General features: G+C 44.0%; 1 long non-coding RNA gene across 1 annotated transcript; it reads left to right on the top strand.

Annotated features, from left to right (window-relative positions):
* Positions 1-6,371: 6,371 nt before the first annotated feature.
* LOC308295136 lies at positions 6,372-12,892 on the top strand. The gene is made up of 3 exons (XR_013962556.1): positions 6,372-6,497; positions 9,291-9,395; positions 12,692-12,892. It is a non-coding gene; the product is annotated as an uncharacterized lncRNA (long non-coding RNA).
* The last annotated feature ends 2,811 nt before the right edge of the window (positions 12,893-15,703 follow it).

Raw genomic sequence — 15,703 nt, forward strand, 5'->3', positions numbered from 1 at the left:
CTATTGCAAAAACTAGCGCAATTAGACTGTCTGTCTGTCTGTCTGTCTGTCTGTCTGTCTGTCTGTCTGTCTGTCTGTCTGTCTGTCTGTCTGTCTGTCTGACTGTCTGTCTGTCTGTGTGTGTCATTTTTTCCTCAATGACTGGTGGTTTTAAAACATGTAGCGTTGTCTTTGAACTCTTTCTGTTTTGTATTTTTTACCTTTGTGTTAATACTAAACTGTATCTCCGTTTCAGCATGTTACATTTAGAGTCTGTCTCTCCATTGACTATCCTGTTGCTAGACTAAAGGGTCTTTGAGACTTTTCCCCCTCCGGCGTTTTCACATCAAATGAAAGCATTCCTCATCTAAACTGGCAGAACGTTGGTGGGCAAAAGTCTCAAAGCGGGCACTGAGTGACGTTTCTTTTCCTTCAGTATTTTAGTGTTGTTTTCCTTAAAGGAGCACCTCGCCCGTTTTCAAACTCTTCGTATGATTGGTCCTCCTCACTAATGCTCATCGTGAGATGGCAGCATTTCCATCTTAGCCGGGGATCACCCAAAAATGTGAGATGACCTGTGATGTCATGGCGTACTTTTTATTTCTGTTTTATCTATTAGTTTGGTCCCACAAAATTGTGAAAAGTGATGAGTCATCACTTTTTTTCCCCACTTTTTTTTTTGATGAGTCATCACTTCGCAGTTTTGTGGGGCTGTTTTTAGCCCAAGGAATGTTTTTCATGCAAAACAAATGCTTGAAATGGATTCTGAATCATGAAGAACCCCTAGTTTGACCCCTCACATGCTACACATTCTTTCCTTTTTTTATATTTTTCTTTTCCTGTATAGTGAAGTTGATGGGACAGTGAATATACAAAAATAGCCATAACCTTTTTTCGCGATGTTTCTGGCAGAACAGGCCTCTCATTCTGTGGACCTTAATGACCAAACTTATAGATAAAACAGAAATAAAAGGTACGGCATGACATCACAGGTTCAACCCTATTCCTTGAGCTTTTGGGCCTGTGGGTCCCTGACTATCTACTAGTCGGTGGGCTTTGGACAGTTCAGAAACCCGCCTACCATGACATCATCGTTTGGGATTCCAAGCTAATACCAAAGTACAGCCTGTGTGGTCTTCCTGGAAAGTTAGCTCTCTGAAATAAAAAGCTGTTCAAATAAATAAATGTTTGAAAATGACCTATCCTGCTGCCCACCAATAATGTCATCGATAGAAAGGTCTCTGAACTGTTCCACAGCCCTCCTCTGAGACAGAGAGTGAGAATAAGATGGCCGTCTTATAATGAGTGAGGACCAACTCCATGAAGATACGTTTGAAAATGGGTTAAGCTCCTTTAACTAAAGCTGCCCGTTGGGTTGACATGTGATGTGTTACGGGAGAGAGAGTGAGAGATAAAGAGACAGAAGTCCCTTTTCCACTACAGGGCCGAACCAGAACTAGAACCAGAACATTCCAGAACCAAGAACTAAAACTTTCAAGAACCTGTTAAAGTTTTACTATGTAACTTTTTTTATAAAACAAATCTTAAAATTGTCCTAACTGTTAAATCGCTAAAGTTTTAGAACACCCACTCCATTATTTTCAGCTTCTGAAGCCTTCTCTTTATATGTTTTCTATGAGCCGTGAGGGGGGGAGAATTTCGCGCCATGATGACGTAATCTGCATCATCTGTATACGTTGTGTATACGTTGCCCAATCACATCGCCGATCATGCACACATGGTACACTACCGGCCAATCACAGCTTATCTGCCCTGGTCTTGAAGTGGGGTCGCCATATTTGTAGTCGCCGTGTGTCTCTTTACTCAAAAAGTAATCTCGCCTACCAGGCAGGGTGAAGTCGTCCGTTTCTCCGGAATGCCTGAACGCCCAGGAACCAGGGACCCCTCTAAAGATAGCTCTCGGCGTTGTGGAGGCAGACGCGGGGGTGTGAAGGTACGAAAAACGGGCGAAAGACGCGAACGCGACCGCGGTTTGCTATATGGCTACTGACCACTAGTTGAGAATCTTACACAGTATAGCTTTAAGTTCCGGGACCAAGTTCTGCTTACGTTTCCATATAACCAGACCTAACCGGGAAGGTCCCCAAAAAGAGCAGCAGTGCTGCTGGCCCCGCCCCAAAACCAGAACCAGAAATTGGCTATATGCGCAGCAGCCATATTGGAGAGAAGTTGGGTCTCTTCTCACTTCCTTCAAAGGTGTTACCAATGATACTAATGAAGGCTCTGTTCCATTTCATGTAGCACAGTGGTTCTCAAACCTTTTATTTAAAGGACTCCCATAACTCTGAGAGCATACAAATGGAACCAAATGGACCCTTACGGGTCCATTTGGTTCCACGTGTATGCTCTCAGAGTTACACACCTTTTAAGGGGTAATTTGGAACCCCCAAGTTACCCTGGACCACACTTTGGGATCCACCGGTGTAGCAGAGTGTTTCCAGTGAGCCAACATGCTATATATCAGCACCCTGACTCTGTTTGACCAGAATGGAACAGAGCCATTCATTAGTATCATTAGTAACACCTGTGAAGGAAGTGAGAAGAAACCCAACTTCTCTTAAAAAATGGCTGCTGTGCATATAGCCTATAGGTTCAGGTTCCGGAAAGTTCTGGTTTCCACCTCGTAGTGGAAAAGAGGCAGAGAGAGAGAGAGAGGTGGAGAATAATTGAACTGAGAATTGTCTCCTTCCTGTCCTCTCTCTGACCTCTCTCCCTGTGATGTTCCTCCCCTCCCCCTCCCCCATCTTGTTTTTTTTTCTTTTCCGTTTGTTCGTGCATGTGTGCAGTTTTGTCATGCACGGTCAAGGTGCACAGTCTAGCAGCTCATCCGTCTGCAGCGTTAGCTCACTGTGAGTTATTAACCTCTCTGTTACAATTTATGCCCCGTTTTGACTCCGACCATCATCGCTCTCTCTCTCTCTCCCTCCTCTTCCTCCTGCCGCCCGCCCGCCCGCCCACAGGCCCTGTCGTGGGGAGCGTGATTGTTTTCTATACGCGGAGACCCGGCCTTCTAAACACAGGTTCAAATGGCGTCCAAAATCATTCTCAGCCTAGTGAATCTTCATGACTCGCTGTGTTAGTGTGGCAGTCTCACACAGCACTGAAGTTCAAAGTTTCTAATCACACCGTGGGTGTGCTTTTTTTTGGGGAGGGGAGGGGGGGGGGGGGGGGGGTCAAAAACATTTCCTGAAAAGTGTGGTGTTAAGGTTGGGCTTAAAGGAGTAGTTCACCCTCAAAATGACTCACCCCGTGGAGAACACATGTATTGTACACCTATTGATTCCAGATGGAGACCCAAATGCATTGGGAATCAATGGGCCTACAAAGAGTCTCCTCAAATTATTGAATGCGACAAAAATTACAAAAAATATTATTGAACTCGAGTCTCCATGGGGTGAGTAATCGATAAGGGAAAAAAAGTCATTTTGAGGGTGAACTACTCCTTTAAGGTTAGGTTTAGGCTCAGTTTTTTGTGAGGATTATTAAGGAAGAACAAAGAAGAACTGTCAATCACAGCGACTACCAGCCAGTCACAGTGTAGAAAGGAATCATGCCACGTGCGGATGGGTGGGTCATACCATCCTGTGTTTCCCCCCCCACGCGCCCTCTCTTTGGGTCGTACCATCACGCGTTTCTTTGATTTCCTTCATTGTTGAATTGTAACAGAGGAATGTTGGTCTGTCCCTGTCCTGTATCTCGTGAGGGGGAACGCGTGTGTGCATGTGTTCATGTTTTTGCATCCCCTCTACTGTCTATGTTTGTGTTTTTTATTCCTGTGATTGTCTGTGTATTGTGTCTGTTCTCATGTCACGGTGGTTTTGTGATTGAACTACTCTTTCTTGGTCAATTTCTTTGATTTATATTTTTTTCCATTGACTTGAACCTCTCCCACCTCAGGGATGCATTATGTGGTCGTTCATACTGTGTCTATACTGTGTGTGCCTTTATCGTGGCCCACTGCACAGAAAAATAATGGTTCTTGAAATGGTGGGATTTGGCGTGTAGGGGGGAAAAAAGACGCAGGCCAAGTATGGAGCCCTGGTCGATCTACAAGCTCGCAGCACGGCACCGAGTGCCGCGCTGCGAGCTTGTAGATCTGCTATTTTTGAAAAATCGTGAAAATTAAAATGTTGACACGATTCTATAAGTGTCTTTTGAATTTTTGTGTGCACCTCCCTGAGGGAGTGGAGGAAGTTGCTCAGGATAAGTTGGAACTGTTACCCCCGCGACCTGATTCCGGATAAGCGGTTGAAGATGGATGGATGGATGGATGGATTGTTCATGAGCTGTCCAGCCGGTGCTCATAGACTCTAATGTTATTCATTGAACTTCCGGTGCGAGTTTTGCCACCGAAAGTGTCATGGCGCATAGCTGTGGTCACTGAGCGTCTTTTCCTTTATATCACTTTGTTCCTAGGATGATGGATCCTACTGAATGCTACGTCCACTAGAGGATGACACGGGAGTGGATTTTCACTCCTGTCCCGTCCCACTCCCGCAGAAAAAATCCTGTCCCATCCCAATCCTGGGCCAGAGTAAAAAAATAAATCCCGTCCTGTCCCACTCCTGTACAAAGACTCCTGGTCCCATCCCGCTCCTGGTCAAAATCACTTCCGTTCACATCCCGCTACCGAAAAAAAATAAAATCGTGCAGATGTTTTTCTATTTTGATTATATTTGATATCATGTTTATTATTATATAATGTATACTTTTATAATGTTCGCAGTTCAAAGACCTCACTTTCCTGTGCAATTTATTTCTGCGATTTGATGAACTGGTCTGGGATGATTCCCGCTCCTGCCCACTCCTGTTGATTTGCATTCCTGTCCCGTCCCGATCCTGGCATTAATACAAATTTGACTCCTGTCCTGCGGGAATCCCACGGGACCCACAGGAATTCCTGTCAAATGTCATCCTCTGACGTCCACCACACAAACACAGCATTAATAAAAGACAACACAACAGAGGACCAGTGTTGCCAGATGGGAAATGTTGAGTTATCGTACCTTGAGGCTTAAAATGATCATATTTGACGGAAAACTATCGTACACAGACAAAAAAGAGAAATCACCTGTGTAAATAAGTAATTTAAAAACAAAATATGCATAGTTACATTTTATCGTACATTTCAGCATTTTTAGAATTATTGATCGTACAAATCATCAAATTATCGTACCAAATGCGATAATTATTGTACATCTGACAACACTGTCTGCAGAGGATGGATCCTACACCAACGCTACGTTCACCACACAAACACAGCATTTATACAGTAAACACCAGGCTATGTTCAAGTTATCTAGCTCTGTTCTGGCATGTTGGACCGGGAACGCAATATTACGCAGTATTATTTTAACCAGTATTTTATGCTTTAACTATTAAAAAATCTAACCCAAGTTTGAAGTGAATTGTGGTGTGTGTGTGTGTGTGTGTGTGTGTGTGTGTGTGTGTGTGTGTGTGTGTGTGTGTGTGTGTGTGTGTGTGTGTGTGTGCGCGCGCACGCGCGTGTGTGTGTGCGTGCGTGCGTGCGTGCGTACATGCATGTACATTTCAAGGCTGCTCAACAGCACTTCTCTGGTCAGCCAGCGGTACTCAGGCTACATACAGACAGACAGACACACATACACAAACGCATACACACACGGCCACATATAGGAGACGGTGTGATCACCGCTCAAAAAAGCAGATATACAAACTCACAGTGCGGCACCAAGTGCAGCGCTGCGAGCTTGTAGATCTGCTATTTTTGAAAAATCGTGGAAAAAAAGTCTATAAATGTCTTCTAAATCCTTCTTCTAAATAAGTGGTTCTCAATCTTTTTCAAGTCAAAGACCCCAAAAATACCTGTATTTGGCCACGGACCCCCATCTCAACATATGTTGTTCCAGGGACCCCTCAGAAGCAAATATTTGAGTTACAAATGTTCGCATTTAAAAAAATATATTCAAAGATATAAGATACAGTATATAAGATGCAGTATGTATAAGATATTGTAAGATAGACATAGGATTTACTTTTCACTTCAGCTAGGGAACTGTGTGTAACCAAATCTATAATTTATATACAACACACACACACACACACACACACACACACACACACACACACACACACACACACACACACACACACCACTTGCTCCCCCTATCGGCCGGGAGGGGGAGCCCGGCTCCCCCCATTCCTGCATCGACTGATACCAACCTGTTACCAACGTTGAACAAACACCTTGTTGTCTGACCCAGAGAACAACCCAGTGTCCTCCTGAACCCACGCTGACCTGTGTTCACCCCACCACGTGCGTGCGTGCGTGCGCTCTGTGCGTGCATGTGAGTGTGTGTGTGTGTGTGTGTGTGTGTGTGTGTGTGTGTGTTGTGTACACAGAGCAGTATAAAAAGCAGAGCTTGCAGTGAGTCCGTCAGTCTGTCTGTCTGCCTGCCTGCCTGACAATATGATGAAACCCACTCTGATCCTGTTGCTGCTGCTGCCTCTCTGCTTAGGTAACACACACGCACGCACGCACGCACGCACGCACGCACACACACACACACACACACGCACGCACACACACACACACACGCTACTGTAAAGTGCATGTTCTCCAGTACTGTAGGCGATTATTCCTACCGTAGGAGACGGTGTCACATAAATTAGAAGGCGCGGCTTGTGATTGGCGGAGGTCTGGAGCGCTCGGATGTGGTCACTTGGACTGTGCGGGTGTGAATGTTAACCTCTATGCCTAAACCTAACCCAAACCCTAAGCCTAACCTCAGTAAAGCTATGCCTAACTCTAACCCTAACCCTAACCTTAACCTCAGTAAAACTATGCCTAACTCTAACCCTAACCCTAACCTTAACCTCAGTAAAACTATGCCTAAACCTAACCCTAACCTCAGTAACCCTGACGCTGGCGAGTAGCCGACGCGGGTGAACGGAAAAGAAGCGCTCCTTCCTCCACCGTCTCCTACATTTGGAATAATAGCGTACTGTAGCCTACTTAAAGAGTAGTTCACCCCAAAATGTCTCACGCCATGAAGACTTACCCCCATTGATGCATTTAGTTGGGGCAAATCCGATACTTCTGTGACCACGAGAGCAAAGGTCCGTTTCTCAATGGATTTGTCATCTAGGAGGGTTATTAAAAAAATGGCTGGGGTGTATTTTTCAAAATGGTCGGGAAAATGTTTGACATCTAGGGTAATTTTCAATCTCATTCACTTACTATACACTATACTATAAAGGAAAAAATGACTCCCAAAAAATCTGCTTTAAGTGGGATGTGAGGGGTCAAACTAGGGGTTTTTAATTAGTCTGAATCCATTGCAAGCATTTGTTTTGCACGAAAAACATTCCTTGGGCAAGAAATGACCCCTCAAAACGATGGTTTAGTGATTAGTCATAATTTTTTTGTCTTTTGGGGTCCGTCTTTAGCCCAAGGAATGGGCCCTAGTAACTCAGTCCCACTTCCCCCCCTTGTGACGCCCCTTGCCGCAGGCCACAGCCAGTGTAGCGGCGCTTCCCACTACAGCTCACAGCGCACAGGGCTGTAGGGCACAGCCCTGCCTGTAGTGTAACTTGACTCCACAGCTGGCCTGGGCTGACCCTCTAAACAGATAAAGCAACGTGTGTTCTCTGCCCTAGGGATTGGTCAAAAATGACAGCAATCAATTCTTTTTTTAGAAGAATCAATGTTCGATTGGTTATAGCTTTGTGGCCAGCCCCTACACCAGCACGCTGACAGACAGACAACAAACACAAGGACAGAACAGTAACACACTCTGAGGATAGTGGACAGCAGAGAGAGAAGAAGGCGACCACATAAACATATAAAAGTAGACGTTACATTATGGACCTCGACCCCAGCCCCAAACTCCCACAAAGAACAAGAGAAAACATGGAGTTGAAAGGGAGAGAAGGAGGGAGGGAAATGTTACAAACTGACTTAAAAGTTCAGAGCTGCAGAATGCAGTCTTCTAGTAAGAATGATGCAGCAACAAGTAAGTTGTTTCACTATAAACACTGGTTATTCTCAAGTTTCTCAACTTGCATGTGGATCCCCAGGGGAGCATGAGGAGGCCAGATAAATTAATTGATATTATTAGGATAAGAACACACTTTGTTCCATTTTGTATCCTATCATGTTAGACCCCTTTAATAACATGAACACAAAACCAGCAGTTGACTGCAATAATAACAACCTTGGCATCATTGTATATTATTTTGCTGTCTGCTGCAGTGCTGTGGTGTGTTGTGGAGTGGTTTGCTTTGTCTCTCCCAACAGTCAAAACAAACATAAAAGCTAGTTAAGCTACTGTATATTACGACCTTGGATTATAGGGATCCCATATGAGACCTTAGGCCTAGATATGCCTTGATAAAATATATCATGTGCTGCTGCTATTTTAATGACAATTGTTAAATGGTTAATAGGCTACATAGGCTGCTAGGCCATACACTATATAGCCTACTGTACACAATTGTTCAACTCGGAAAAATGACTGCAAATATGTGACCGAGGCTGGAGAAAAGGTCCTTATGTCTGCATTGGTCTTTTTTCATCTTTTTGCAGATCATGATCATCAAGTAATGAATATAACATTTCAAATGACATGTCAGTCATTCAAATCTGAACATATTTGAATAAGATATACTTATTTGAATGTTAAACCTCAAACCAAGAATCTGATTAAAAGGCTCTCAAAGTTTGTCATGGTACTGGCAGTCAGCCAGGTAAGGGGTGTGAACAATGGATTGTTAACTCCACCCCTCACCCGCCCTAACCTATTGGTGGTGATCTGTAGCTGAAACCTGAGAACAACAGCCACACAGATTAGCCAACAGAAACTGCAGATGTAAATGTTGGCTTTGACATGTTAATGTGTCTCCACCCTCCAGAAGGGTGCAAGGAAACACAAAAACACAGCTCTGTTTACAAACTCATTTAAGCTATTTTATGATTATTAAATGGATATCTGTTACAATCTTAAATAATATGGAAAAAAAGGATAAACACGAAAAATCCAAAATCAAAAGTATTTTTGTTAATTTGCTGGAATTCACTTGCAGACATATAGGCCTAAGGACCTTTTTCTCCAGCCTCAGTCAAATGTCACTGTATGTGCTTGCATGCAACTGTTTATATGCTTGTTGTTAGGGTTAAGTGTGTGTGTGTGTGTGTGTGTGTGTGTGTGTGTGTGTGTGTGTGTGTGTGTGTGTGTGTGTGTGTGTGTGTGTGTGTGTGTGTGTGTGTGTGCGTGTGTGTGCGTGTGCGTGCGTGCGTGCACGCTCAACAGGACAGAAGCAGTATAAAATCAGGTGTATTGGAGAAGACTTCTATATGCTCAGAAACCAGGAGCTGGACTGCACTGACAAAGTTCCCCAGGCCTGCTACACCAGAGGTAGGTGTGTGTGTGTGTGTGTGTGTGTGTGTGTGTGTGTGTGTGTGTGTGTGTGTGTGTGTGTGTGTGTGTGTGTGTGTGTGTGTGTGTGTGTGTGTGTGTGTGGGCGTGCGTGTGCATGCGTGCGTTTATGATATTCTTTTTTAATTTATGTTTATTTTTTATAGCTCTACATTGTGTTTAGTAATCATGCGGGGGGACGGTAGAGATTATTGATGTTGATGTCTTGTTTTATTGATTTTATTGAATTGGATACCTATAAGAAAGGAATATTCTCAGAAATAGTGTCATATCCTGGAATAAATTCCTTACCAAAATATCTCTTCACCAATGTGTTTGTAAAGGTGTCTAGTAACACATCTCACAAAGACTGAAATTCAGTCTCCCTAGGACAGGGGTATTCAACTAAATTGTCCAGGGGGCCACATTAAACCAAGGGGCCGGGGGCCGCACTAACGTACCACCCCCCCCCCCCAGCTATTAATCTCATGTACACTTGAAACAACGGGCACGACACTACTACATTTTCACAAACAACCACAGTTTCATCTAACTACATTGCAAAGCAGAATACTTTAAAAGTAGAATACTTTTCATGTTAATGTGCTTAATTTCTGTTCAACAAGTTGGCAATTGTAAACATGCTTTCTTGTTTAAAACCTAGTGCTACTAGGTGCTACATCACACTAATGATGGCCAACCTGGCTTTGATGCTATCTTTAAGGGCGGATTCACACTGCAATCCGTTTGATTAGAACTGATTCTGAAACCGGTTGCTGGTTCACGCTGGCCAGCATTCACATTGGCAGACCTTCTGGCCTCCCTGGAGATCACTAGCACTATACAGCCCGGTCCTATAGGTGGCGGTATGCACATAGTGTCATCAACTATGCGACATTGCTGATGGTGGTTGCCAATAAATTCAGGCACGAAAGTTGGTGTAACAATTCAATGACGCGCGACAGCGCAGTGTGGAACATTGTTGCAGTGGTCTTGGGTCTCGCACCCCCCACACCTCGACAAGACAAACAAGCCTATTTGCATATCAATTGACCTGTGTCGCTGATCTACAAGCTCACACTGACCTTGCATCCGCGACGCGCTGTGAGCTTGTAGATCTGCTATTTTCCAGGCGCATAAACGTGCAGAATGATGAGCGAGACATGCAGCGCAGCGCACGTTATTATTTTAATTATTTAATAATCAACATGGCTGAAACGCTTGTGGCTTAATATTCACATTAATGGCACGTCAAGCAGGCACAGCAGTGCACAAGCAGTGCCAAGGAATCTATAACATCGAAACAAAAGTCAGGGATAAAGGAATACTTTTAGGCTATTTTCTATCAACAGCGGTAAGTCATTTTCGGTTTGTTTTCATGGTTTAACAGTTCATGGTTTAACTTGTAGGCTAGTGCTTTCTCTTTCTGCTTTTCTTTCCCGACGGGCGACAGCCCGACAGCGCACCAAGCCCCCCCCCCCCCCCCTCCCGCTGTAAATCTGATCCCAGAGCAGCATAACCATCATCTCACAGTTACAGCCATACTTCATGTCGCTGCCTCGCGGCTAATAACGGACCTGAATCTGATCCTAGGTCAGCCTAGATTACAGTCCCGTGTTCCGAATGTTTTAACGGAGCGCCGGTTCTGGCCGTCCCGTCTCACTTTCACCCCTGCCTCAGTGCGCTGGTGCGAGACAATAAATAACTGTTCGCCAATTGCTACTTCTCCCAATTGGAAGTACATGACACCAGTCCAGCGCACCACAGTAGTAGGCTAACTGGTGATATAAAACATATAAACGAATTTTAGAAGACAGTCCTACAAGCAAGCAATCTCTCTGTGAGATGAAGTCGCTGATCCCATGGCCATGTCGACAACTGTTACCCAGTGTTTATTTGTGCCGACGGCTGACTCGTCGACATTATATGAGGTCACGTTCAACATCAATACCGTTTTTGAGGCCGGTTGCTTCACACTGCGGCTCACCGGTCTCGAGGTCGCACAATGCAGTCTCGAGACTACCTCTTGAGGTGGTTTCGAGGCTATCCGTTTCTGAGGAAGACCGCACGCTTCACACTGTCAAAACCGGTTTAAACATCTGCCAAGTAGCCTCGAGACCGGTCTCGAGACCGCAGTGTGAATCCGCCCTTAGAGTAGATGTCGACCTTATTGACAGTGCACACACAATTGCCTTCTCTGATGCTTTAACGATGCTCAACGAGGATCAGGTGGGTCGCAGACACACACTCCACTCTGCTGCAGTGCTCTGACTGGAGTCTCTTCACTTGAATATGATTAGGGATTACTGTGATTGTGGTAAGATGATGCTAACGTTTCATATCGCGCAAACCATACCTATAACGTTCATTAGCCTCCACAAAAAAAACGATTGGATTTTTTTTTTCTTTTTTTTTTTTTTCAAAATCTTTTTTTTTGCTTTTTCAAAATTGCTCCAGGGGCCACAAGGAAGGTCCCCACGGGCCGCCAGTTGAATACCCATGCCCTAGGAGAATCAGTTACAGCTGATGAAAGTTGGAGTCCCATTAAATTATACAGGATAAAACACACCAAAATAAATATGCTTTAAGTAGCATGTGAGGGGTCGCGCTACGTCCAACCCGGGAAGCTCCCCCCTGTCAGGTGATAAGAAGCGGCCTGACTGAAGGAAGCATGAGCTCAGTTCGGGGCTCTCCCCAGGTTGGCAGAGGGAGAGCTTATATTAGGCAATTGGCACTGGGTGAAAAATGGGTTACAAAATCGTGGGATGAAAACTTTAAAAAAAAGAAGAGCGTCTGCTAATGCTAAATGCCTGTATTGTAAACTTGTAAATTGTGTGTGTGTGTGTGTGTGTGTGTGTGTGTGTGTGTGTGTGTGTGCGTGTGTGCGTGTGTGCGTGTGTGTGTGTGTGTGTGTCCCATACCTGCTGGGGGAAGTAAAACAATGTGCAAACACAGCAGCAAGATTCGTGAGCTGCTGTGATAAGAGAAGGATATCAAATGGAACCCAACCACCTTAAAAACCATTGTATATATATATCACTGCTCTGCCTGCACGTTACCGTGATGCATGAAAACTGTTTTCACCTGTACATATTTTGTTCTGATTGTTCTGATTGTATTGTATTGTATTGCATTGTGTACTGTACACTTCTACTTTGGCAATGTAAACGTATGTTTTATCATGCCAATAATGCCCGAATTGAATTGTGTGTGTGTGTGTGTGTGTGTGTGTGTGTGTGTGTGTGTGTGTGTGTGTGTGTGTGTGTGTGTGTGTGTGTGTGTGTGTGTGTGTATAGATAATGGAGAGAAGGGCTGTGCTCGGCTGGAGATCTGTGATCGACCAGGATGGACATGCTGTCATGAGAACCTCTGCAACGCCTGACCCCCTCACCGTTGACCTTCGACCCCAGGGTCAACGTCAAACAAGCCAACAAACCAATCAACTATAACTGTGTCCCAAAGAGTTATATTCAATAAAAAATACTACTCTATAACAATGGATGGAAGGTGTCATTTTGATAAATGGATCTATTTTTAATGAACCCATTAAGACCTGTGTACCTTTTCATGTCAAGGACCCCCAGAATGATATGTATTTGGCCGCTGACACCCCGCCACGCCATCTCGAAATAGGTTGTTCCAGGGACCCCCAGAAGCAAACAAGCGGTGCAATTCCAAGCAGGTCTGGGTGCGTTAGTATAATTGGTGTGTTCAATTTGAATCCAACATAGAAAAAACCTTTTTTTGTGATTTTCGTCTACCCAAAACAAAGGGTTAGGGTTTTTTTTTCTGTTTTTTTCATAATTTAAACTTTAAAAAAACTCTAATAGGAAAATCATAAATGGTCAAGGGAGCTTCGTAGAATTTGTTGGCTGAATTTGAATCCAACAAACAGAAATTTACTAATTTTGCCTTCTTTTGTTCAGTCTGTAACTCTGAGCGTGTACAAATGGAACCTTTTTTTTTTTTCTTTTTTTTTGTCACAGGTATAACTATTTCATCCAAGGCACCCCTGAGTTAGATTGTTACTATATTGAACCTTGTAAATGTTATGTTATGTTATATTACAGTACGCAAATATCTAAATCTTTCCCTCTAAGATACAGAATGTGTCACAAGGAAAACTAGAGAGAATAGTAGTTTCCATTACGACAGATTGAAAATAAATTCATACTTAACTTTTAACCACTTGAACCCTGCAGTGTACCTTCTGGGAGGAACATTCACCAAACTTATCACAGTGAGTTCTTGGGTCATTTTTGACTAGGAGGTCTGGTTGTCTGTTCAGAGGGGTGTTCAAACTGAAGTGACATTGATAAATTCCAAATATTATCAAAGTATTCTGCATAATACCAAACGGTGGGTCCTTGAATTTACCAGGTGTGACGGCCCTAATCATCTTCTATTGCAGTGCTGGTGTGGAAGGTGGAGTCTTGAGGCAATCAGCTGAGGGGAGACACCTGGCCAGTGCCTCTCCAAACAGTATAAGGCCCCGTCCAGACGACAACGGATTATTTTTCACCGGGGAGGTAAAACCACGAACACCCATGGGTGTCCACATGCAGACGCATGCAAACGGAGGACTAGCCGAATAGTTTCCAAAACTCCGGCTGCAGTGCATTTTTGTTACCCGGGCGTATTTATTTTGCCTTGTGGACACCGTAAACGGAGAAGTTCTTTGCTTGCATGCTTACGTCACCTTGTGCTCCTCGCCTCCTCCTCCTTGCTATGAGAGAATCCCGTGGCGGTCTCTGTAGAATATCCATATTTATGAGCGCATTCACGACATGTTAACATTAGAGAGCTCACCTGTCTTATTTAGGGATGGAGCCCTAATGAATGATTGTTTTAATGATATTTGTTACTCTTGTCAAATGTCATCTTCATAGATGGTGGTCACTGGCCAGCCACGAACTCACAGTTGCAAAATATACCAGTTATATTCTGAATGTGTTGTCTCACATAGCTTTCCACCGGCTCAATAAGCTGGATCGATAAGGTGCTCATTATCAATAACGAGATGCAGCCCTCGTCTTGTTAACGGAGCATATCTGACGCGACGCGCCTGCCTCTTCTCTTTGTCAAAGTTTGGATATCAACTGCCAATATCAAATGATTTCAAGCATAATGGAGACATACGCACGCATGCAGGCATTATTCCAGCCCATTCTCACCAGTTGTCTGACGCTTTGAAGGTGAGAATATGTTGATTATTCACGGCATGTGCTGCCTTTTAAATTATTTCCACGATCAGCACAAGCACAAAAAAAGGCTCTAGTCTAGGCTGTGTAGCCTACATTATCTTCCATCTCTCTCCTATCTCTAACATGTGTGTCTGTCACTCTAATTTAGTAATAGATGCTGCTTTAACAAGTGCACTGAAGCATTCATATGATTATGTTCTCATTTCCAACTTGAGGCAACTTAGAGATCAGATGTTCAAATAGGCTAAACATTTTCCAGGGACTATTACAAATTTAAAAAAGAGTCCCCATTATGCAAGTAAAGAACATTCGATTGTGGTTTAATAAATAGCTATGCAACGTTCTCCTCTGCTGCACCGTTAAACGGTCCCGTCTTACAAAGCTCTCTCTCTCTCTCTCTCTCTTTTTGATTGATAGAGTTACATTCGTTTAATGCTGAGAGAGAGAGAGCGCACCACACTCTCGACGATTCCTCTCCCCTGCTCTAGAAATAGTTCGCGAATTTATATTAAATTAATATTTAAATAGCAATTGTGCATGTTAAAGTGTGAAGATTGTGAAACTTGGACAATGCATAGCCTATAGATAGATAGCTGCTGCAATGATTGCATGAGAGCAGGGGGACGCGGCCAGCCGGCCACCCGCTTCGGTGACGCGCAGACAGGGATTTATAGTGTTTTGATAATACCGTGTGGACACACATATTTTTCTACACGGGCCCGTGTGGAGGCGTAGAGGTTTCAAAACGAAGTCAGAAACGCCCGGGGATTTTTTAGGTATGGACAGGGCCTAAAAGACCTGCTTAACATTGCTTCTTCCTCTTCAGTCCTCCTCAGGCCGCTGGAGCAGCAGGCCACCCCAGAAGAGCTCTTCAGTTTGAATTATGTTATGTTAACCATTAAGCCCTTTGCACACAGGCACGTTTATCTGCACGGATAAAACGGACAATTTCATTTTTTTAAAAGAAAACAATGATTCTCTACGACCTCATGCACACCGGATCCGAATTAGCCGTGCGACGAGTGGCTGCGGCCGTGCGTTTTTTTCTCGATCGAACCCAGTTCGATTTGTGCGTCTTGTCGCATGCGGTAAAAAACTCATCAC

Source organism: Nannobrachium achirus (assembly GCF_963921795.1).
Source record: "Nannobrachium achirus genome assembly, chromosome: 12".
NCBI lineage: Eukaryota > Metazoa > Chordata > Actinopteri > Myctophiformes > Myctophidae > Nannobrachium > Nannobrachium achirus.